This window comes from Nomascus leucogenys, chromosome 14 (assembly GCF_006542625.1).
Source record: "Nomascus leucogenys isolate Asia chromosome 14, Asia_NLE_v1, whole genome shotgun sequence".
NCBI lineage: Eukaryota > Metazoa > Chordata > Mammalia > Primates > Hylobatidae > Nomascus > Nomascus leucogenys.
Window position 1 is genome coordinate 4,174,226 of NC_044394.1, and position 26,828 is coordinate 4,201,053.

A 26,828-nucleotide genomic window follows, 5' to 3' on the forward strand; every position below is an offset into this window, starting at 1 on the left:
GGAGGAAAAAATATGTCATCCATTCCTAACAATGTTTGCAGAGAAGTTATTCACTGGTTTCATAAAACTATTATTTAGTTTTATGTTTTTCTCTAGAAACTCAGTCTTAAGCATCCGTATCACGCACCATAGATCATAGATTTTAAAATTCTAAAAATTCTTCGTGTGTGTGTGCGTGCATCTGTGTGTCTTCCTCCCCACTTCCTCCCTCCTCCAAGACAGCATAGTTTAAATGCTGTTGGCTTGAAAGCCAAACAGAGTATTTCCCTCCACTCAGTATTTTCTCCAAGAGTATCCTAGGATGATGCTTAATTAGAAAACATAGTGATTTAAACATTTAATTCTTTTAACTAGGTCCAAAACAGAATGACTGTATTGGTGTAATATATTTTTGACCAGCATTTCCAAGTTTATTTACCAATTAGTAGGACTGGGTTCAGATATTATTGACTAATTAATGAAATTAACTTACTTTTTCATAATAATATTACATAATCATCAATCTCACTTGAATATGTGTTAGAGATTTTATGTTAGTTTAACGGGAGGTGCTTTAATGGGAGATGCTTTATGGGATAATACAAAAAGCCCAGAGAACTGAGATAGCTTCTGTGTATGTGCATCCCTCGGCAGATTAAAAAGCCTGAAACTGGCAAGTGGAGCAAGATGGCATAATAGAAACCTAAACCACTTGTCCACCCCGCTGCAGTAACACCAAATTTTAACAACCATCTGCACACAGAAAAGCACCATCACATGAACCAAAAAATCAGGTGAACAATCACAGTACCTGGTTTTAGCTTCATATCACTGAAAGAGGTATTAAAGAGGGTAGGAGAGACAGGCTTGAATCACTGGTGCCACCCCTCTCTGAGGCCAAGCCCTAGCTCATGGATGACATTTCTAGGCACACCCTGGGCCAAAAGGGAACTGCTGGCATGAAGGGAATGACCCAGTCCTGGCAGGATTCATCCGCTGCTAACTAAAGAGCCCTTGGGCTCTAAATAACAAGCAGCAATACCTAGGTAGTACATTGTGGGCCTTGGGCTCTGAGACATGCTGACTTCATGTGTGACCCAGCAAATTCTCAGCTGTGAAGGCTATAGTAAAAGACTCCTTTTATTTGAGAAAAGCAGAGGGAAAAGTAAAGACTTTGTCTTGCACCTTAGGTACCAGCTCAGCTATAGTGAGGTAGAGCAACGAACAGGCTCTTGGTGTCCTGAGACTAGGTCTAGGCTCTTGAACAGCATTTCTGAACCTGCTCTGGGCCACAGGAGAGCCCACTGCCCTAAAAGGTGAGTCCCAGACCTGGCAGAATTCATAACAAGCTGACTGAAGAGCGCTTGGGCTTTAAGTGAACATCAGCTATTCATTTATAGTGGCCTGGCAGAGCTCCCATGAGCCGGTGGTGGTGATAGCTGCAGGGAGAGGCTCCTCTGCCTGTAGAAAAAAGGTGGGAAGAGCAGGAAGGACTTTGTCTTGTGGTTTGAGTGCCAGCTTAGCTGCAGTAGAATAGAACATTAGGTAAATTTCCAAGATTTTTTACTCTAACCCTTGGATTCAACACAGCAACTCTTGACTTGCCTGGGGCCTAGGGGTACTCACCACCTTGAAGGGAAGGACACTAACCTGGCTGGTTTTGCCACCTGCTGATCAGAGAGCCCTGGAGCCCTGAATGAACATGGATGGTAGCCAGGTAGTGGTTAAAGCGGGTGGGAGAGACCCAGTGCTGTGTTGTCTTTAGGTCTGACCCAGCACAGTCCCAATAGTAGTGACCACAAGGGTGTTTGCATTACCATATTCCCAGTTCCAGGCAGTTCAGCACAGAGTGAGAGATTCCATTTGTTTGGGAGAAAGTAAGGGAAGAGAACAAGAGTCTCTGCCTGGTAATCCAGAGAATTCTTCTGAATCTTATCCAAGACCACTAAGACGGTACCTTTATGAGTCTGCAAGAACCACAGCATTATTGGGATTTGGACCTACATCCCTTTGCATATCTGGAAATCCTTCCCAAGAAGGACAAGCAGAAACAAGCCCAAACTTCAAAGACTACAATAATTACCTCATTTATCAATGCCCAGACAAAAACTAACATCTACAAGCATCAAGACAATACAGGAAAATGACCTCACCAAATGAACTAAATAAGGCACCAGAGATTGATCCTGGAAAAACAACGATAAGTTACCTTTCAGAGAATTCAAAATAGCTGTTTTGATGATATTTAAAGATATTCAAGATAACACAGTGAAGGAATTCAGAATTCTATTAAATAAATTTAATAAAGAGATTGAAAGAATTAAAAAGAATCAAGCAGAAATCTTGAGCTGAAAAATTCAATTGACGTACTGAAGAATGCATCAGAGCCTCTAAATAGTAGAATTGATCAAGCAAAAGAAAACATTAGTGAGCTTGAAGACAGGCTATTTGAAAATACAGTCAGAGGAGACAAAAGAAAAAAAGAATTAAAAATAATGAAGCACACCTACAAGATCTAGAAAATAACTGCAAAGGGGAAAATCTAAGAGTTATTGGCTTTAAAGAGGAGGTGGAGAAAGAGATAAGGGTAGAACGCTTATTCAAAGAGATCATATCAGAGAACTTCTCAAAGGTAGAGAAAGATGTCAATATTCAAGTACAAGAAGGTTATGGAACACCAAGCAGATTTAACCCAAACAGGACTACCTCAAGGCATTTGATAATCAAACTCCCAAAGGTCACAGATAAAGAAAGCATCCTAAAAATAGCAAGAAAAAAATAGCATACAATAAAGGTCAAATACATCTGGCTGCAGACTTTTCAATGGAAACCTTACAGGTCAGGAGAGAGTGACATGACATATTTTGACTGCTGAAAGAAAAATCTTACTTAAGAATAATATCTCCAGTTAAAATATCCTTCAAACACAAAGGAGAAATAAAGACTTTCCCAGATAAACAAAAGCTGAGGGATTTCATCAACACAGACCTGTCCTGCAAGAATGCTAATGGGAGTTCTTAAATCAGGAAGAAAAGAATGTTAATGAGCAATAAGAAATTATCTAAAGGTGCAAAATTTACTGGTAATACCAGTAAGCACACAAAAAAACACAAAATATTATAACACTGTAATTGTATTTGTAGTGGGTAAACTTCTCTTAAGTAGAAAGAAGAAATGAAGAAGCAATAAAAAATAATAACTACCACAACTTTTCAAGACATAGTATAATAAAACATAAAGACAAACAACAAAAAGTTAAAAAACAGAGGAACAAAGTTATAATGTAGAGTTATTATTAGGTTTTTTTTGCATGTTTGTTTATGCAGTGTTAAGTTTTCATCAATTTAAAATAATGGGTTATAAGAATATTTGCAAGCCTCATAGTAACCTCAAATTGAAAAACATATAACAAATACATAAAAAATAAAAAGCAGGAAATTAAATCGTACTACCAGAGAAAGTCTCCCTCACTTAAAGGAGAATAGGATGAAAGGAAAGAAGGAAGAAAAGACCACACAATACCAGAAAACAAATTAAAAATTGGCAAGAGTAAGTCCTTATTTATCTTTAACACTGAATGTGAATGGACTAACTCTCAAATAAAAAGACACAGAGTGACTGAATAATTTTTTTTAAAAAAGGACCCAATGGATCTGCTGCCTACAAAAAAAACACACTTCACCTGTAAAGATACACCAACTGAAAACAAAGAGATGGAAAAACATATTCCATGCAAATGCAAACTAAAAGCAGGAGTAGCTATACTTACATCAGACATAATAAATTTCAAGAGAGAAACCATAAGAAGAGATAAAAAGGTCAATATATAATGATAAAGGGGTCAGTTTAGCAAGAGGATATAACAATTATAAATATACATGTACTCAATGCTGGAGCACCTAGATATAGACAGCAAATATTTGAGCCAAAGAGAGAAATATGCCTCAGTACAATAATGGCTACAGACTTCAATGCCCCACTTTTCAGCATGAGACAGATCTTCCAGACAGTACATTAACAAAGAAACATCGGACCAAAACTGCACTATACACCAAATGGACCTAATGGACTTTTACAGAGCATTTCATCCAACACCTGCAGAAAACACATTGTCCTCAGCACATGTACCATTCTCAAGGAGAGTCCATATGTAAGGTCACAAAACAAGTCTTAAAATATTCCAAAAAATTTTAAATAGTATCAGCATTTTCTATGACCACAATTGAATGAAACTAGAAATTAGTAACAAGAGAAAGTTTGGAGGCTATACAAACACACAGAAATTAAACAATGTGCTCCCAAATGACCAGCAGATCAATAAAAAAATTAAGAAGGAAATTGAAAAATGTCTTGAAAGAAAAGATAATGGGAACACAACATACCAAAACCTATGGGATACAGTGAAAGTATTACTAAGAAGGAAATGTATTGTTAGAAGTGCTTACATCACAAAAGAAGAGAAACTTCAAATAAATAACAGAATGATGCATCTTAAAGAACTAGAAAAGCAAGAGCTGGCCAAACCCAAAATTAATAGAAAGAAATAAATAATAAAGACCAGAGCAGAAATAAATGAAATTAAAATGAAGAAAACAATAGAAAAATCAATGAAATGCAAATTTGGTGTTTTGAAAGGATACAGAAAATTGGCAAAGCTATCTCCAGACTAAGAAAAAAATGAGAGCAAGATAGCCAAATAGGAACAGCTCCAGTTGCAGGCCCCAGTGTGGTCGACACAGAAGATGGGTGATTTCTGCATTTCCAACTGAGGTATGTGGTTCATCTCAATGGGACTGGTTGGAGAGTGGGTGCAGCCCATGGAAGGTGAGCCAAAGCAGGGCAGGGCATTGCCTCACCCGGGAAGCTCAAGGGGTCAGGGAATTTCCCTTTCCTAGCCAAGGGAAGCCGTGACAGGCAGTACTTGGAAAAACGGGACACTCCTGCCCAAATACTGCACTTTTCCAATGGCCTTAGCAAACAGCACACCAGGAGATTATATCCCGCGCCTGGCTTGGTGGGTCCCACACCCACAGAGCCTTGCTCACTGCTAGCGCAGCAGTCTGAGATTGACCTGCGAGGGAGCAGCCTAGCAGGTGGAGGGGCATTCGCCATTGCTATGGCTTGAGTAGGTAAACAAAATAGCCAGGGAAGCTTGAACTGGGCAGAGCCCACCACAGCTCAGCCAGGCCTGCTGCCTCTGTAGACTCCACCTCTTGGGCCAGGGCATGGCTGAACAAAATGCAGCAGAAACTTCTGCAGACTAAAATATCCCTGTCCGTCAGCTCTGAAGAGAGCAGTAGTTTGCCCAGCATGGTGTTTGAGATTGGAGAACGGACAGACTGTCTCCTCAAGTGGATCCCTGATTCCTGTGTAGCCTAACTGGGAGACACCTTCCAACAGGGGCTGACTGACACCTCATAGAGGCAGGGCCCCCTCTGGGATGAAGCTTCCAGAGGAAGGATCAAGCAGCAATATTTGCTGTTCTGCAATATTTGCTGTTCTGCAATATTTGCTGTTCTGCAGACTCCACTGGTGATACCCAGGCAAACAGGGTCTCCAGTGAACTCCAACAGACCTGCAGCTGAAGGAGCTGACTCTTAGAAGGAAAACTAACAAACAGAAAGGAATAGCATCAACACCAACAAAAAGGACATCCACACTAAAAACCCCCTCTGTAGGTCACCAATATCAAAGACCAAAGGTAGATAAAACCAAAAAGATGGGGAGAAACCAGAGCAGGAAAGTTGAAAATTCTAAAAACTGGGGTACCTCTTCTCCTCCAAAGGATCTCAGCTCCTCGCCAGCAACGGAACAAAGCTGGATGGAGAATGACTTTGACGATCTGACAGAAGTAGGCTTCAGAAGGTCAATAATAACAATCTTCTCTGAGCTAAAGGAGGATGTTCGAACCCGTTGCAAGGAAGCTAAAAACCTTGAAAAAAGATTAGAGGAAAAGCTAACTAGAATAAAGGGTATAGACAAAACCTTAAATGACCTTATGGAGCTGAAAACCATGGCACAAGGACTATGCAACACATGCACAAACTTCAATAGCTGATTTAATCAAGTGGAAGAAAGGATATCAGTGATTGAAGATCAAATCAATGAAATAAAGCGAGAAGAGAAGTTTAGAGAAAAAAAGAGTGAAAAGAAACTAACAAAGCCTCCAAGAAATATGGGATTAAGTGAAAGGACCAAATCTATGTCTGATTGGTGTACCCAAAAGTGACGAGGAGAATGGAGCCAAGTTGGAAAACACTCTTCAGGATATTATCCAGGAGAACTTCCCCAACCTAGCAAGGCAGACCAACATTCAAATTCAGGAAATACAGAGAACACCACAAAGTTACACTTCGATAAAGCAACCCCAAGACACATAATTGTCAGATTCGCCAAGGTTGAAATGAAGGAAAAAATGTTTAGGGCAGCCAGAGAGAAAGGTTGGCTTAGCCACAAAGGGAAGCCCATCAGACTAACAGCAGATTTCTCAGCAGAAACTCTACAAGCCAGAAGAGAGTGGGGGCCAATATTCAACATTCTTAAAGAAAAGAATTTTAAACCCAGAATTTCATATCCAGCCAAACTAAGCTTCATAAGTGAAGAGAAATAAAATCCTTTACAGACAAGCAAAGGCTGAGAGATTTTGTCACCACCAGGCCTGCCTTACAAGAGCTCCTCGAGGAAGAACTAAACATGGAAAGGAACAATCAGTACCAGCCACTCCAAAAACATGACAAATTGTAGAGACCATTGATGCTAGGAAGAAACTGCATCAACTGACAGGCAAAATAACCAGCTAACATCATAATGACAGGATCAAATTCACACACAACAATGTTAACCTTAAATTTAAAAGGGCTAAATGCCCCAATTAAAAAACACAAACCGGCATATTGGATAAAGAGTCAATCAATGTGCTATATTCAGGAGACCCATCTCATGCGCAGAGACACACATAGGCTCAAAATAAAGGGATGGAGGAAGATCTACCAAGAAAATGGAAAGCAAAAAAAAAGGAGGGGTTGCAATCCTAGTCTCTGATAAAACAGACTTAAACCAACAAAGATCAAAAGAGACAGAGAAGGCCATTACATAATGGTAAAGGGATCAATTCAACAAGAAGAGCTAACTATCCTAAATATATATGCACCCAATACAGGAGCACCCAGATTCATAAAGCCAGTCCTTAGAGACCTACAAAGAGACTTAGACTCCCACACAATAATGATGGGTGACTTTAACACCCCATTGTCAATATTAGACAGATCAATGAGACAGAAGGTTAACAAGGATATCCAGGACTTGAACTCAGCTCTGCTGCAAGCTGACCCAATAGACATCTACTGAACTCTACACACCAAATCAACAGAATATACATTCTTCCCAGCACCACATCGCACTTATTCTAAAATTGACCACATAATTGGAAGTAAAGCACTCCTCAGCAAATGTAAAAGAAAAGAAATCACAACAAACTGTCTCTCAGACCACAGTGCAATCAAATTAGAATTCAGGATTAAGAAACTCACTCAAAACCGCACAACTACATGGAAACTGAACAACCTGCTCCTGAATGACTCCTGGGTAAATAACGAAATGAAGGCAGAAATAAAGATGTTCTTTGAAACCAATGAGAACAAAGACACAATGTACCAGAATCTCTGGGACACATTTAAAGCAGTGTGTAGAGGGAAATTTATAGCACTAAATGCCCACAAGAGAAAGCAGGAAAGATCTAAAATCAACACCATAACATCATAATTAAAAGAACTAGAGAAGCAAGAGCAAACACATTCAAAAGCTAGCAGAAGGCAAGAGAAAACTAAGATCAGAGCAGAACTGAAGGAGATAGAGACACAAAAACCCCTTCAAAAAGTCAATGAATCCAGGAGTTGGGTTTTTGAAAAAATCAACAAAATTTATAGACCACTAGCAAGACTAATAAAGAAGAGAGAAGAATCAAATTGATGCAATAAAAAATGAAAAAGGGGATATCACCACCGATCCCATAGAAATAAAAACTACCATCAGAGAATACTATAAACACCTCTACACAAATAAACTAGAAAATCTAGAAGAAATGCATAAATTCCTGGGTACATACATTCTCCCAAGACTAAACCAGGAAGGCATTGAATCGCCAAATAGAACAATATAGGCTCTGCAATTGAGGCAATAATTAATAGCCTATCAAACAAAAAAAGTCCAGGACCAGATGGATTCACAGCTGAATTCCACCAGAGGTACAAAGAGGAGCTGTTACCATTCCTTCTGAAACTATTCCAATCAGTAGAAAAAGAGGGAATCCTCCCTAACTCATTTTATGAGTCCAGCATCATCCTGATACCAAAGTCTGGCAGAGACACAACAAAGAAAGTGAATTTTAGACCAATATTCCTGATGAGCATCGAAGCAAAAATCCTCAATAAAATACTGGCAAACCGAATCCACATCAAAAAGCTTATCCACCACGATCAAGTCAGCTTCATCCCTGGGATACAAAGCTGGTTCAACATTTGCAAATCAGTAAACATAATCCATCACATAAACAGAACCAACGACAAAAACCACATGATTATCTTAATAGATGCAGAAAAGGCCTTTGACAAAATTCAACAGCCCTTCATGCTAAAAACTCTCAATAAAGTACGTATTGATGGAACATATGTCAAAATAATAAGAGCTATTGATGACAACCCTCAGCCAATATCATCCTGAACGGGCAAAAACTGGAAGGATTCCCTTTGATAACTGGCACAAGACAGGGATACCCTCTCTCACCACTCCTATTCAACATAGTGTTGGAAGTTCTGGCCAGGGCAATCAGGCAAGAGAAAGAAATAAAGTGTATTCAATTAGGAAAAGAGGAAGTCAAACTGTCCCTTTTTGCAGATGACATGATTGTATGTTTAGAAAACCCCATCGTCTCAGCCCAAAATCTCCTTAAGCTGACAAGCAACTTCAGCAAAGTCTCAGGATACAAAATCAATGTGCAAAAATCATAAGCATTCCTATACACCAGTAACAGACAAACAGAGTCAAATTATGAGTGAATTCTCGTTCATAATTGCTACAAAGAGAATAAAATACCGAGGAATTCAACTTATGAGGGATGTGAAGGACCTCTTCAAGGAGAACTACAAACCACTGCTCAATGAAATAAAAGAGGACACAAACATATGGAGGAACATTCTATGCTCATGATTAGGAGGAATCAATATCATGAAAATGGCCATACTGCCCAAGGTAATTTATAGAGTCAATGCCATCCCCATCAAGCTACCAATGACTTTCTTCACAGAATTGGTAAAAAACTACTTTAAAGTTCATCTGGAACCAAAAAAGAGCCTGCATTGCCAAGACAATCCTAAGCAAAAAGAGCAAAGCTGGAGGCATCATGCTACCTGACTTCAAACTATACTACAAGGCTACAGTAATCAAAACAGCATGGTACTGGTACCAAAACAGAGATATACACCAATGGAACAGAACAGAGGCCTCAGAAATAACACCACACATCTACAACCATCTGATCTTTGACAAACCTGACAAAAACAAGCAATGGGGAAAGGATTCCCTATTTAATAAATGGTGCTGGGGAAACCGGCTAGCCATATGTAGAAAGCTGAAACTGGATCCCTTCCTTACACCTCATATAAAAATTAATTCAAGATGGATTAAAGACTTAAATGTTAGACCTAAAACCATAAAAACCCTAGAAGAAAACCTAGGCAATACTGTTCAGGACATAGGCATGGGAAAGGACTTCATGACTAAAACACCAAAAGCAATGGCAACAAAAGCCAAAATTGACAAATGGGATCTAATTAAACTAAGGAGCTTCTGCACAGCAAAAGAAACTACCATCAGAGTGAACAGGCAACCTACAGAATGGGAGAAAATTTTTGCAACCTACTCATCTGACAAAGGGCTAATATCCAGAATCTACAAAGAACTCAAACAAACTTACAAGAATAAAACAACCCCATCAAAAAGTGGGCAAAAGATATGAACAGACACTTCTTAAAAGAAGACATTTATGCAGCCAACAGACACATGAAAAAACGCTCATCATCACTGGTCATCAGAGAAATGCAAATCAAAACCACAATGAGATACCATCTCACACCAGTTAGAATGGCGATCATTAAAAAGTCAGGAAACAACAGATGCTGTAGAGGATGTGGAGAAATAGGAACACTTTTACGCTGTTGGTGGGAGTGTAAACTAGTTCAACCATTGTGGAAGACAGTGTGGTGATTCCTCAGGGATCTAGAACTAGAAATACCATTGATCCCATTACTGGGTATATGCCCAAAGGATTATAAATCATGCTACTCTAAAGACACATGCACATGTATGTTTATTGCAGCACTATTCACAATAGCAAATACTTGGAAGCAACCCAAATGTCCATCAATGATAGACTGGATTAAGAAAATGTGGCACATATACACCATGGAATTCTATGCGGCCATGAAAAGATGAGTTCATGTCCTTTGTAGGGACATGGATGCAGCTGGAAACCATCATTCTGAGCAAACTATCACAAGGACAGAAAACCAAACATTTCATGTTCTCACTCATAGGTGGGAATTGAACAATGAGAACACTTGGACACAGGGCAGGGAACATCACACCCCGAGGCCTGTCATGGGGTGGGGAGCAGGGGGAGGGATAGCATTAGGAGAAATACCTAATGTAAATGACAAGTTAATGGGTGCAGAAAACCAACATGGCCCATGTATACCTATGTAACAAACCCACACGTTGTGCACATGTACCTAGAACTTAAAGGATAATAAAAAAAAAAAGAAAAGAAAAAATAAGAGAAGATTCAAATAAATAAAATCAGAGATATAAAGGAGACATTATAATTGTTACCACAGAAATTCAAAGGATCATTATTGGCCACTAAGAGCAAATATATGCCAATAAATTGGAAAATCCAGAGAAAATGGATCCTAGACATACAATGCCTATCAAGATTGAACCATGAAGAAATTCAAATGCTGAACAGACCAATAACAAGTAACATGATCAAAGCCACAATAAAAAGTCTCCTAGCAAAAAAAAGCCCAGGACACAATGGTTTTCACTGCTGAGTTCTACCAAACATTTAAAAAAGATCTAATACCAATCCTACTCAAAATGGTCTGAAAAACAACAAAGGAGGGAATACTTCCAAACTTATTCTACAAGGCCAGTATTACCCTGATACCAAAACCAGACAATGGCACATAAAAAAAAAAGAAAAAAGAAAACTACATGCCAATACCTCCGGTGAATATTGATGCAAAAACCCTCAACAAAATACTAGCAAGCCAAATTCAGCAATACATTTAAAAGATTATTTATCATGACCAATTAGGGTTTATCCCAGGGATGCAAGTATAATTCAGTATATGCAAATCAATCAATGTGATACATCATATCAACAGAAGGAAGGACAAACAACCTTTCATAATAAAAACCCTCAAAAAACTCGGTATAGAAGAAACATACCTCAATATAATAAAAGCTACATATGACAGACTCACAGCTGACATCATAATAAATCAGGGGGAAACTGAAAGCCTTTATTCTAAGATCTGAAAAGAGACAGGGATGTCCTCACCACTGTTATTCAACATACTACTAGAAGTCCTAGCATGAGCAATTAGACAAGAGAAAGAAATGTAGGGCATCCAAATTGGAAAGGAAGAAGTCAAATTACCCTTGTTTGCAGATGATATGATCTTATATTTGGAAAAACACCAAAAACTACTAAAACAGATAAATCTGGTAAAGTTGCAGGATACAAAATCAACCTACAAAAATTAGTAGTGTTTCTGTATGTCAACAGTGAACAATCTGAAAAATAAATCCAAAAAGTATCCCACTTACAATAGCCACAAATAAGATTAAATGCCTAGGAATTAATTTAACCTAAGAAGTGAAAGTTCTCTACCATGAAAACTATAAAATACTGATAAAAGAAATTGAAGAGGACATGAAAAAATGGAAAAATATTCTATGTTCATGGATTGGGAGAATAAATATTGTTAAAATGTGCATACTATCCAAGGCAATCTATAGATTCAATGCAATCTTTATCAAAATAGCAATGGCATTCTTCACATAAATAGAAAAAAAATCGTAAAATATATACAGGACCACCAATGATCCAGAATACCCAAAGCTGTCCTGAGCAAAAAAAACAAAACTAGTATAATTTGAATCACATTACCTGGCTTCAAATTATACTATAGAGTTATAGTAAACCAAACAGCATGGTATTAGCATACAAAGAGACACATAAAGCCAGGCGCAGCAGTTCATGCCTGTAATCCTAGCACTTTGGGAGGCCAAGGTGGGTGGATCACTTGAGGTAAGGAATTCAACACCAACATGGCCAACATGGTGAAACCCCATCTCTACTAAAAATACAAAAATTAGCCAGGCCTAGTGGTGTTTGCCTGTAATCTCATCTACTTGGGAGGCTGAGGCAGGACAATCACTTGAATCCAGGAGGCAGAGGTTGCCGTGAGCCGAGATTGTGCTACTGCACTCCAGTCTGGGCAATAGAGCAAGACTCAATCCCAAAAAAAAATAAAGAACATAAACTGATGGAACAGAATAAAGAACATAGAAACAAATCCACACACCTATAGTGAACTTATTTTCAACCAAGATGCCAAGAACATACATTGGGGGAAAGACAGTCTCTTCAATAAATGGTGCTGGGAAAACTGGATATCCATATGCAGAAGGATAAAACTAAACCCCTATTACTCACCACATACAAAATCAAATCAAAATGCATTAAATACTTATATCTAAGACCTCAAACTATGAAATAACTGAAAGAAACGTTGAGGAAACTCTCTAGGACATTCGGGTGGGCAAAGATTTCTTGAGTAATACCTGACAAGCACAGGCAACCAAAGCATAAATGGATAAATGAGATCATCTCAAGTTAAAAAGTTTTTACACAGCAAAAGAAACAATTAACGAAGTGAAGAGACAACTCACAGAATGGGAGAAAATATTTGCAAACTATCCACTTGACAAGGTACTAAAAACCAGAATATAAAAGGAGCTCAATAACTCTATAAGGGAAAATTCTAATAATCTGATTTTAAAATGAACAAAATATGTCAATAGACATTTCTCAAAAGAAGACATGCAAATGGCAAACAGGCATATGAAAAGGTGATCGACATCATTCATTGATCACCAGAGGAATGCAAATCAAAACTACAGTAAGATATCATCTCACCCCAGTTAAAATGGCTTTTATGCTAAAGACAGGCAATAACAAATGCTGACAAGGATGTGGAGAAAAAGGAACCCTCCCAATGTTGGGAATATAAATTAGTACAACCACTATGGAGAACAAGTTTGAAGTTCCTCAAAAAACTAAAAATAGAGCTGCCACATGATCCAGCAATCCCACTGCTGGGTATGTACCCAAAAGAAAAGAGATCTGTATATTAAATAAATATTTGCACTCTTATGTTTACTGCAGCACTGTTCACAATAGCCAAGATTTGGAAGCAACCTAAATGTCCATCAACAGATAAATGGATAAAGAAAATGTGATACATATATACAATTGAGTACTATTCAGCCATAAAAAAGAGTGAGATCTTGTTATTTGCAACATGGATGGAACTAGAGGTTGTCATGTTAAGTGGAGTAAGTCAGGCACAGAAAAACAAACATTATATGTTCTCACCTATTTGTGGGATCTAAAAATCAAAACAATTGAACTCATGGTCACAGACAGTAAAAGGACAGTTACCGGAGGCTGGGAAGGGTAGTGGGGTCCGGGGGAAGGTGGGGATTGTTAGTGGGTACAAAAAATAGAAAGAATAAATAAGACCTACTATTTGATAACATAACAATGTGACTGTAGTCAATACTAATTTAATTGTGCATTTAAACATAACTAAAAGAGTATAATTGGATTGTTTATAACACAAAGGATAAACACTTTGATGTGATGGATGCCCCATTTTCCATGATGTAATTATTATGCATTGCATGCCTGTATCAAAATATTTCATGTTCCCCATAAATATATACACCTACTGTGTACCCACAAAAATAAAAAACAAAATTTTATTTAAAACCCTGAAACTGAAGACTGTACAAATGGACTCAATTTTTTCTTAGAAGTATTCCTTAAGAGCAAAGGGACATCTGATAACTCTTATAGCATTTATCCAACTTCTATCTTGGAATATAGGAGAAATAGCAATAAATGCAAAATTATTAAACCTGAGTTATAACCTAGCTCTGTCTCCTAAGAGCTTTGAACCATAGACAAATCATCAATTCTCAACTACCTCTAAGCCTCAACAAGTTATTATGGGGATTAAGTGAGAAAATGTTTGTGAAAGCATTTTAAAATATAACACAATATAAAAAGATAATGTCTGTTGCATTTGTCATCATTGTCATTATTTTTGCCCTTAAGCTCAAGCCATCAATTATGATCATTAAAAATTATGGCTGATATAATAGATACTTACGTATTTATTTATATAAATCCATATAGTAAGCAAGTTGATAGCAAGTTAATACCAGATCTGATTTTACTTTTATTCTTCCCCACATGCACATTTTCATAAATATTGTTGAAATGTTTATTAAATGTTTTATAAGTTTGTTCCCGCATTTTAAACATGCTTCCTAAAAGCTCAGCCCTCAATTTTAAAGTAGCTCACAATTTTTGAGCTCTTACTTTGAGCTAGAAACTGTCTTGGGCATTTTAAATACAAAACCTCATTTAATCCTCTCAATAGCTCCATAAGGGTAAGGTACTGTGGTGATCTCTGCTTTAATAATGAGACTTCCCTAAGGTAGACAACTTCCTATCCTGCAAAGACTGTGTTTCTCTTAAAATATTGGAAAGACAGATAAATCAGCTGTGGTCCTCTGCCGGGGAATGTGTTTGTCATGAGAAGGGATTCATATTGCAGTATCTTCAGCATCACTTACAGTTTACATTGGAAACTTCAACTTACTTGCCTAGCATATTTTGTGACATTTTCACTAACTTCCTAATGGAAAAAAAGCTGAGCCATCAACTGTCAATTTTGGATAATTTTAAAGATGACAGGATAATTTTTCATCTACCTCATTCCAAAAGCAGTATTCTGTAGCTATACGGTGACACCAACACATGCCTTGGAGAACATGCTCCACTGAGCAGAATTTATATCATCCACAGGGTGGCTGGCAATGTTAAAAACATAGACTCTCAATAAATGCTTGCTGAATTGAAATGATTCTAAATCGTTAAATTAAATGAGATAATAGCAGAAAAGTCAAAGCAACAAATGACGAGCAGGTTATCAGAGAAATAAAGAAGGCAGAAGATAAATTGCCCTCCATCCCAGAGCTAGTAAGTGCACTGAACTTACTACTGTGGAATGTGTTTAATGATAGATAATTGAGTTGTTTCATTACTCTCCGAGAAGAGAAAGACGAAACCATACTCAGAATAATTTTGAACAAAAAGCCCCTTTGTTTTATCAAACCATATTACATTCTGTTAAGTGGTGAAGTTGAATGAAAATACCTTTAAGTTGTAAAACAGTCATCAAATATAAGACATTAATAAAATAGTTGTATAACATTGGATCTCTCAACTTTATTTAACCATTTCTTCCCTTAGATGATGAGACTGTCTGTAAGTAAGTAGGACGAGTAGGAAAAGCTCAGATTTTAACTCAACCACCAAGTTTATTTTTTTCTCCTTTTGCAGAATAGCACCAAGAAATTTAAAATTTCTTTTTAAAATTGTTTTTATTTTTAATTTTTGTGGGTACCTGGTATGTGTATATATCTATGAGGTACATTCGATATTTTGATATGGGAATGTAATGTGAAATATTCATAGCATAGAAAATGGGGTATCCATTGCCTCAAGCATTTATCCTTTGATCATTTTTTATTATACTCTAAGTTTTAGGGTACATGTGCACAACGTGCAGGTTTGTTACATATGTATACATGTGCCATGTTGGTGTGCTGCACCCATTAACTCATCACTTAACATTAGGTATATCTCCTAATGCTATCCCTCCCTCCTCCCCACCCCACAACAGGCCCCAGTGTGTGATGTTCCCACAAATAATTCAATTAAACTCTTTTAGTTATTTTAAAATGTACAATTAAGCTGTTACTGATTATAGTCACCCTGTTGTGCCATCAAATACTAGGTCTTATTCTTTCTAGCTATTTTTTGTATCCATTAACCATCCCTACCTCCACACCAGCTCCCCACCACCCTTTTAGCCTCTAATAACCATCCTTCTACTATTTCTATGAGTTCAATTGTTTTGATTTTTAGATCTTACAAATAAGTGAGAACATGTGATGTTTGTCTTTCTGCATATGGCTTATTTCACTTAACATAATGACCTCCAGTTCCATCTATGTCATTGCAAATAACAGTATCTCATTCTTTTTTATGGCTGAATAGTACTCCATTGTGTATTTATACCACATTTCCTTTATCCAGTCTTCTGTTGATGGACGCTCAGGTTGCTTCTAAGTCTTAGCTATTGTGAATAGTGCTGCAACAACAAACATAGGAGTACAGATATCTCTTTAATATACAGATTTCCTTTCTTTAGAGTATATACCCAGCAGTGGGATTGCTGGATTATATGGTAGCTCTTCTAGTTTTAGGGTTTTTTTTTTTTTTTAGGAACCTCCAAACTGTCCTCCATAGTGGTTGTACTAATTTACATTCTCATCAACAGTGTACAAGCGTTCTCTTTTCTCCTCATCCTTGCCAGCATTTGTTATTGCCTGTCTTTTGGATTAAAAGCCATTTTAACTGGGGTGAGATGATATCTCACTGCAGTTTTGATTTGCATTTCTCTGCTGATCAATGGTGTTGATCACCTTTTTATACGTCTGCTTGCTATTTGTATGTCTTCTTTTGATAAATGTCTATTCAACTCTAGACCATCAAGTTTGCTACTCTGACCCTAAGCTACTTACTTCTCTCTGGCGGTAGTTCTTAAATGTGAAGTGGGTAAGAATCACCTGAGATGCTTGTTAAAGGTGTATTTTCAGGTGCCAACAACAGAGATTCTTGGTTAGGGGGAATTGCTGGAATCAGACTTTTTTGGGGGAAATCTAGTTTTTAATAGAAACCCCAAAATATTCTAATGAAGGTGGTCTCGGTCTCCCACTTAAATAATAGTATTTATTTTAATACTATTAAAATAGTAAATAAATAGTATTCCAGAATCTTATTTCCCTTATGTTTCAGAAGGAAATAACAATACCCACAGGATCAGGGGAAGTTTTTTAGTGGGGTGGGAGGTAAATGAGCTAACATATTTTACCAACAGTTTTGAACATCTACTGTATTGGTCTGCTAGGGAAACCATAACAAAATACCACAGACTGTGTGTCTCTACCAACAGAATTTTATTTTCTCACAGTTCTGAAGGCTAGAAGTCCAAAATCAAGGTGTTATCCTGATTGGTTTCTGGTAAGACCTCTCATCCTGGTTTGTAGATAACCACCTTCTGGCTGTGTCCTCACATGGCTTTTCCTTTCTGCATGTGTGGAGAGAGATAGACACCATCACTAATGTCTCTTCCTCTTCTTGTAGGGGACAATTTCTGTCAAATTAGGACTCCATCCTATGGCCTCCTTTAACCTCCCTGAGGGCCCTATCTCCAAATATAGTCACATCGGGTGTTAAGCTTCACCATGTAAATTTTGGGGGACACAATGCAGTTCATAATACCTGTTATGTGGAAATACATGTTTTAGATAAAATGAGGAATATGGATAAATGAGATTTGGACCTTGCTCTTAAGACATTCCAATAAGTGCATATAAATTGCAATTATCTTCCAATCCACATTACTATAACCTCAACTGCTCTGTTTATGCCACATTGTTCTCCATTTATAATATCCAGAAAATTGATCAATGAACTGAGAATATCTTGGCCTTAGGCTGTCTATAATATTTTCCTCATTGAGAATATGAATCAAAACATAGAAGGTGTGGTTTGGAGCTAACTCGTAACAACTGTAGAAAACTAGAAGGAAGATCCATAAACTCCAGCTGCTGAGGTTCTCAGAGTTTCACTGTGAATAGTGCCACAATAAACATACGTGTGCATGTGTCTTTATAGCAGCATGACTTATAATCCTTTGGGTATATACCCAGTAATGGGATGGCTGAGTCAAATGGTATTTCTAGTTCTAGATCCCTGAAGAATTGCCACACTGACTTCCACAATGGTTGAACTAGTTTACAGTCCCACCAACAGTGTAAAAGTGTTCCTATTTCTCCACATCCTCTCCAGCACCTGTTGTTTCCTGACTTTTTAATGATCACCATTCTAACTGGTGTGAGATGGTATCTCACTGTGGTTTTGATTTACATTTCTCTGATGGCCAGTGATGATAAGCATTTTTTCATGTGTCTTAATCACTATACTCATTTGTCTCCAAGGGTACCACTACTTCTACTCCTACAAAGTCAAATGCTAAACTATGTGCTACATACTGAGGCTATCATAGAACATCTCAGGGGAAGCAAACCAATTACAGCTAAAATAATCAGAGCTTTTAGGGAGGAGTTGAAACTTAGGCTGGGCCTTAAGTGGTATAGGATATTTAGGAAAAAGGAGAAGATTCGTGAAAACAATACACATTTCATGCCAAGGTCAGCTAATATAGGAGTTGAGTTCCTGGGAGTCAGAAACTTTTTAAAATGTATTTAAATTTAATATGGATGCAATAATTTCATCTAATACACAATTCATATTCAAATTTCCATGAAATGTCCTTTACATCTGTTTTTTTTCTAGTCTAGAATCCAATCAAAATGCAACATGACAGTTGTCTGTATCTCTCCATTTCTCTTTAAACCAGATGAATCTTCTTTAATCTAGAGCAATCTTTCACGTTACTGACATTTTTAATAGTCTAGGCCACTTGACTATTAGGTTGTCCCATATTCTGTATTTGTTTCATTGCTCCTTTATAATTAAATTCAGATTAAATGTTTTTGGCAAGAATATTGCATAGATGATGTATAATTTCCTCTGAATCACAATAGATGGCAAGTTTTATTAATTTGTTCTGCTGATGGAGGATAAGTCTGACTATTTGATTAAGCTGGTATCTGCCAGATCTTTTCATTATAAAACTAACTTTTCCCTGTAATTTAATAAGCAATCAGTAGGGGGATATTTTGAGACCATGCAAATATCTTGTCTCCTAACACCAAGGTATTTGTCCTCTTTCACCAAGTAATTTTGACATCCATTGATGATCCTTACCTGAATTAATTATCATATAGGTGGTATCAGAATGGTTTTATTCCAACACTATTCTTTCTTCTACATATGTTAGCTGGCATTCTTCTATAAAGAAAAGCATTTCAATCCTCCTCCTCACTTTTCATGTCATTATGGGCTCATGTATTATCGTTTTACACATTGCATTTGTGCATTGTTTTACACATCATTATTTTTCATGCTCAAATTGTCCCAAATGTGGCCAGTGGAAGACTCTTCAATTCAGCTCTCATGCCCGCTTGACTCATTCCCAGTAGTTTCTGAACAATTCCTTACTTTCAGGCACCCCAAAATGCCTTACTTTGTACCTTCTCTGACCCAGGCCTAAAATTACCCATTTCTCAAAGGAGCCCTACTCCCCTTTATTGGGTATTTAGGGACCCACTTTTCTTAATGAAGCCATTTAAAGCTTTTGTAGTCCAATTTTGAGGAGCAATTTGCTGGTCAGCCACTTCATTGTCTTCAAATAATTTCAATATGATATTGATTTGAAACTCAAACCTTGACTGAACCGTGATTGAGGAGTGGTTGATGTTCTCAAATTTTCCTAGTGTGTGCTGCAAAAGGTTAGCAACCAAAATATAAGGTGTAAAAGGTAAACTTATTACCTGAAAAAATATTGAGTAGTTTATATCTCTACCTATATGCTTCTGAAATTTATATCATACTATGCATTACACAAATATAGTGTTCTAAGGCTGTTTTGTTTTTTTTCTCCCCAAATACTTCTAGTATATCCTCAGTTAAATTGTGCTCAGATTATCCTATTAGCTTGGCACACTGTTTTAAACCAGGGATCAGCAAAGTTTTTCTTAAAAAGCCAGACAATAAATATATTAAGTTGTGTCAGTCATTTGGTCTCTGTTGCACCATTCAAATTTTCAGACATAGGACAAAATTAGCCATCGGCAATACATGAACAGGAATGACTACGTGTCCAATAAAACTTCATTTGCAAAAACAGAAATTAGATTATAGTTTGTGAACCTTTGTCATAAACAAAAGTAACAACAACAAATGTGACAACTATTACTTCTGTATTAGTGCTACTTCTATAATAAAATGTGGTGGTAGTCCTAGAATCCAAGATATTCACTTAATATTTTGCCATTATTCCTTCCAGTCTTTATACTCTATGCCCTTTTTTTTTACATCACGGTAATTGTTCTTCATACATGTGGGGTTTTTTTATCCAGCATTTTTCATTTAATTTTGTAATCAAAACATTTCTCACCTGTAGTAGATACTGCTGTGTTTTTTCCCTTCCCCATATCACCTCCACCCTCTCTAAGCTCATCTGCAGTCACACTAGACAATCCTATACACATTAACAGCTTTCCACCTTGATATTTGCATCTCTCTGCCTTTCTATCAAACACTCTTTCCAGGTTTGTGGGAGTCTGCTTTTCAGGGACACCCTAAAGCACAATAGTTTCAGTCCTTCTGAGGTCAAGCCCCAACCAATGAGGGGCTAGAAATGGGAGGTAAATGATCCAACTTCCCTGTTTTTCAATGCCATTTTTACAATTTACCAATTATATTCTTATTACATTTTCTCCAGTTTGCCGATATTCTCATTTTGTTTATTAATTTTTACCCATATAAGTTTTAAATAATCATCTTTACTAATTGATTTTTACTGCTTTACATCATGGCTTTAGGTTGATTAAAATCCTCTCTCAGAAAGCAATTTTACATGTATTCTTCACTTTAACTTTAGAACTAGTCAAGCCTTCAAAAAGCCCAAAATTATAGACATTTTGATGAGAAGTGAATTTAAACAAATGCATTTGTTGATAGTTATACCTTAGTCATATTCAAACTTTCCATGTATTAAGTTAGGTTGACTTTTCATAGTTCAGTCTTTTTTTAATGACACTCAGAATGTTTATAAATTTTCTTGATATAAACGTCAGGTATTTGGTATTAAGATTATTTCTGGATTTTTCTCCTTTATTGCAAGTGTGAATTAAGGATTTTTTTCATCCATTACATTCTGTAAATTTATCTTGTATCTAGCTGAATGTTCATATTCATTGTGATATTATATATAAGTGCATTTATGGAATTGTATTCTGGAGAGATGCTATCAACTATACACAAGGACTGTATAGAAACCAGTTTGTAGAAAGTCATTGTTGTCGTGATATAAATATTTTCAGAAAGCCATTCATGCCCATCTACAAGCATATAATATTTTATGGTCTGATTTTTTCATGTTTTAATTCCGGCTTGACTTAATGTTTTTAGTCTCTTCTAATTATAATATGCTAGTTTCCCGTATTTTAGGTATTCTCATAACCACCCTAAATAACTTCTGAAATAAGAAGGGCATACTTCTTTCAATATGATACTAACTCTAATCATTTCAGGTTGATTCTTTTATATTCTAAATACACAAAAGAAGTAGAATTTAGCTTGCATCTTTTCAATAAAAATCAAATTGTAAAATATATTGCATTTACGAAATATATTGTAGAAGAAAAATTTATTTTTCCCAAGTGGAACTTTGTACTCTCTGACCAACATCTTTCCATTTCCCCCATCCTTGCCCCGAGAACCTGGTAACCACCATTCTGCTCTCTACTTCTACAGTTTGACTTTTTCACATTCCACGTAAAATTGCGATCATGTGGTGTTTGCCTTTCTATGCCTGGCTTATTCTACTTAGCAAGGTGTCCTACAGGACATTTGCTTCTTTATGAAATAAATTGCCATGTGGTACAGCGGCACTGTTTTCCAGTTTGTTGATATTCCAATTTTGCTCAGAATTATTTGATAAATATATGTCTTAAGTGTTTATGTAATTACATCAGTTTATTTTTACAGCTTTATTGGCTTTAGATTTCTAAGATACTCTCTTGGACAGTGAAGATTTGACTCTGGGATCAAATCCCAGCTCTAGAACTTACTCCGTGAACTTGGGCAAGTTACTTAACCTCTTTCTGCCTCAATTCCTGGATCTATAAAATGGGGTCATTGTGAAGATTAAGATGTTATAATCTAATACAATAGGTATACCTTTATTTTATTTCTTATTTTATTATTTTAGACTCCCCTTTTATTTTATAGTTATTCTAATAAGTGTTTTTTTAAAAAGCACAGATGCTGCCTATCCTTATGTAAAAGAAAAAGCTTTGGGGTGCGGAGGCTACAATCGGTTCCCATGGAGACCAGAAAGAACCACCACATTTCATTAAAGCAAAGATGTGCCATTACTTATGTACCATTAAAGAGAAAGAAAAAATACAGATTATAAGTCTGCCACAATATCTCAATTAAAAGATGGATTCCAAGTTCAAAGATACTAAAATTTAAGGGGGCAGAATTGCATCTTAGAATGAATGAGATGTGGTGAGTTTTATATGTGCATTTGTGGCTGTCATGCAGCATGCTAACATTTTACATATGTTATTCTGCTAAGGATAGCATTATTATACCCATTTCACAGTTGAGATGGTATTATTACATCCATTTCACAGCTGAGAAAATGGAGGTTCTATAAGACAAAATTCTCAGGATAGCACTATTATATCCATTTTACAGTTAAGAAAATATGTTTTTTCTTTTTTTAATTTTACTTTAAGATCCAGGATACATGTGCAGAAGGTGTAGGTTTGTTACAGTTATACGTGTACCATGATGGTTTCCTGCACCTATTAACCTGTCCTCTAGGTTCCCTCCTGTCACCCCCAACTCCCCAACAGGCCCTAGTGTGTGTTGTTCCCCTCCCTGTGTCTATGTGTTCTCATTGTTCACCTCTCACTTATGAATGAGAACATGCAGTGTTTGATTTTCTGTTCCTGTGTTAGTTTGCTGAAGATAATGGCTTCCAGCTTCATCCATGTCCCTGCAAAGGACAGTATCTCGTTCTTTTTTATGGCTGCATAGTATTCCATGGTGTATATGTACCACATTTTCTTTATCCAGCCTATCATTGATGGGCAATTGAGTTGGTTCCATGACTTTGCTATTGTAAATAGTGTTGCAATAAACACAAGTGCACATGTGTCTTTATAGTAGAATGATTTATATTCCTTTGGGTATATACCCAGTGATGGGATTGCTGGGTCAAATGATATTTCTGGTTCTAGATTCTTAAAGAATCGCCATACTGTCTTCCATAATGGTTGAACTAATTTATATCCCCACCAACAGTGTGAAAGCATTCCTATTTCTCCTCAGCCTCACCAGCATCTTGACTTTTTAGTAATTGCCATTCTGACTGGTGTGAGATGGTATCTTACTGTGGTTTTGATTTGCATTTCTCTAATGATCAGTGATGTTGAGCTTTTTTTCGTGTTTGTTGGCTGCATAAATGTCTTCTTTTGAGAAGTGTTTGTTCATATCCTTTGCCCATTTTTTGATGAGGTTGATTTTTCTCTTGTAAATCTGTTTAAGTTTCTTTTAAAGTCTGGATATTGGACCTTTGTCAGATGGGTAGATTGCAAACATTTTCTCCCATTCAGTAGGTTGCCAGTTCACTCTGATGGTTAATTTTGCTGTGCAGAAGTTCTTTAGTTTAATTAGATCCCATTTGTGAATTTTGACTTTTGTTGCAATTGCTCTTGACGATTTCATTATGAAGTCTTTGCCCATGCGTATGTCCTGAATGGTATTGCCTAGGTTTTCTTCTAGGGTTGTTATGATTTTGGGTTTTAAATTTAAGTTTTTAATCCATCTTGAGTTAATTTTTGTATAAGGTATAAAAGGGTCCAGTTTCAGTTTTCTGCATATGGCTTGCCAGTTTTCCCAACACCATTTATTGAATAGGAGATCTTTTCCCCATTGCTTGTTTTTGTCAGGTTTGTTAAAGATCCGATGGTTGTAGATGTGTGGTGTTATTTCTGAGGTCTCTGTTCTATTCCATTGGTCTATATGTTTGTTTTGGTACTGGTATCATGCTGTTTTGGTTACTGCAGACTTGTAGTATAGTTTGAAGTCAGGTAGCATGATGCCTCCAGCTTTGTTCTTTTTGCTTAGGATTGTCTTGGCTATATGGGGTCTTCTTTGATTCCATATGAAATTTAAAGTAGTTTTTTCTAATTCTGTGAAGAATGTCAATGGCACTTTGATGGTAATCACATTGAATTTATAAATTACTTTGGGCAATATGGGCATTTTCACAATACTTGTTCTTCTTATCCAAGAGGATGGAATGTTTTTCCATTTGTTGGTCTTCTCCTTTATTTCCTTGAGCAGTGGTTTGTAGTTCTCCTTGAAGACGTCCTTCACATCCCTTGTTAACTGTATTCCTAGGTATTTTATTCTCTTCATAGCAATTGTGAATGAGAGTTCATTCATGATTTGGCTCTGTGCTTGTCTATTGTTGGTGTAAAGGAATGCTTGTGATTTTTGCACATTGATTTTCTTTCCTGAGATTTTGCTGAAGTTGCTTATCAGCTTAAGGAGTTTTGGGGCTGACATGATGGGGTTTTCTAAATATAGAATCATGTCATCTGCAAACAGAGACAATTTTACTTCCTCTGTTCCTACTTGAGTACACTTTATTTTTTCTCTTGCCTGATTGTCCTGGCCAGAACATCCAATACTTTGTTGAAGAAGAGTGGTGAGAGAGCGTATCTTTGTCTTGTGCTAGTTTTCAAAGGGAACACTTCCAGCTTTTGCCCATCCATTATGATATTGGCTGTGGGTTTGTCATAAGTATCTGTTATTATTTTGATATTATTTTGAAACTATCAATACCTAGTTTATTGAGAGTTTTTAACATGAAGGGATGTTGAATTTTACCAAAGGCCTTTTCTGTATCTGATGAGATGATCATGTGGTTTTTGTCTTTGGTTGTGTTTATGTGATGGATTATGTTTACTGATTTGCATATGTTGAACCAGCCTTGCATCCCAGAGATGAAGCCAACTTGATCATGGTGGATAATTTTTTGATGTGCTACTGCATTCAGTTTGCCAGTATTTTAGTGAGAATTTTCACTTCAATGTTCATGAGGAATATTGGCCTGAAGTTTTCTTTTTTTGTTTTGTCTCTACCAGACTTTGGAATCAGGATGATGCTGGCTTCATAAAATGAGTTAGGGAGGAGTCCCTCCTTTTCAATTGTTTAGAATGGTTTCAGAAGGAATAGTACCAGCTCCTTTTTATTCCTCTGGTAGAATTTGGTTGCGAATCCATCTGGTCCTGGGCTAGTTTTGGTTGGTAGGCTATTAATTACTGCCTCAATTTCAGAACTTGTTATTGGTCTATTTAGGGATTTGATTTCTTCCTGGTTTATTCTTCGGAGGGTGTATGTGTATGTGTATTTTTTAGTTTATTCCCATAGATGTGTTTATAGTATTCTCTGATGGTAGTTTGTATTTCTATGGGGTCAGTTGTAATACCCCCTTTATCATTTTTTATTGTGCCTACTTGATTCTTCTCTTTTTTCATCTTTATTAGTCTAGCTAGCCATCTATCTATTTTGTTAATTTTTTCAAAATAACAGCTCCTGGATTCGCTGATTTTTTGGAGGGTTTTTCATGTCTCTATCTTCTTCAGTTCTGCTCTGATCTTACTTATTTTTTATCTTCTGCTGACTTTTGGATTAGTTTACTCTTGCTTCTCTGGCTCTTTTAAATGTGATGTTAGAGTGTCGATTTGAGGTCTTTGTAGCTTTCTGATGTGGGCATTTAGTGCTTTAAATTTCTCTTTTAACACTGCTTTAGCTGTGTGCCAGAGATTCTGGTAGGTTGTCTCTGTTCTCATTGGTTTCAAATAGCTTCTTGATTTCTGCCTTAATTTCATTATTTACCAGGAGTCTTTCAGGAGCAGGTTGCTTAATTTCCATGTAATTGGGTGGTTTTGAGTGAGTTTCTTAATCTTGAGTTCTAATTTGATTTCACTGTGGTCTGAGAGCCTGTTTGTTAGGATTTCAGTTCTTTTGCATTTGCTGAGAAGTGTTTTACTTCCAATTATGTGGCCGATTTTAGAATAAGTGCCACGTGGCACTGAAAAGAATGTATATTCTGTTGATTTGGGGTGGAGAATTCCGTAGATGTCTATTAGGTCCACTTGATCTGGAGCTGAGTTCAAGTCCTGAATATCCTTGCTAATTTTGTCTCATTGATCTAATATTGACAGTGGGGTGTTAAAGTCTCCCACTATCATTCTGTGGGAGTCTAAGTCTCTTTGTACATCTCTAAGAACTTGTTTTATGAATCTGGATCCTCCTGTATTGGGTGCATATATATTTAAGATAGTTAGCTCTTCTTGTTGAATTGATCCCTTTACCATTGTTTAATGCCTTTCTTCGTCTTTTTAAATCTTTGTTGGTTTAAAGTCTGTTTTGTCAGAAACCAGGTTTGCAACTTCTGCATTTTTTTTACTTTCCATTTGCTTGGTAAATTTTCCTCCATCCCTTTATTTTGAGCCTCTGTGTGTCTTTGCATGTGAGCTTGGTCTCCTGAATATAGCACACTGATTGGTCTTGAGTCTTTATCCAATTTGCCAGTATGTGTCTTTTAACTGGGGCCTTTAGCCCATTTACATTTAAGATTAGTATTGTT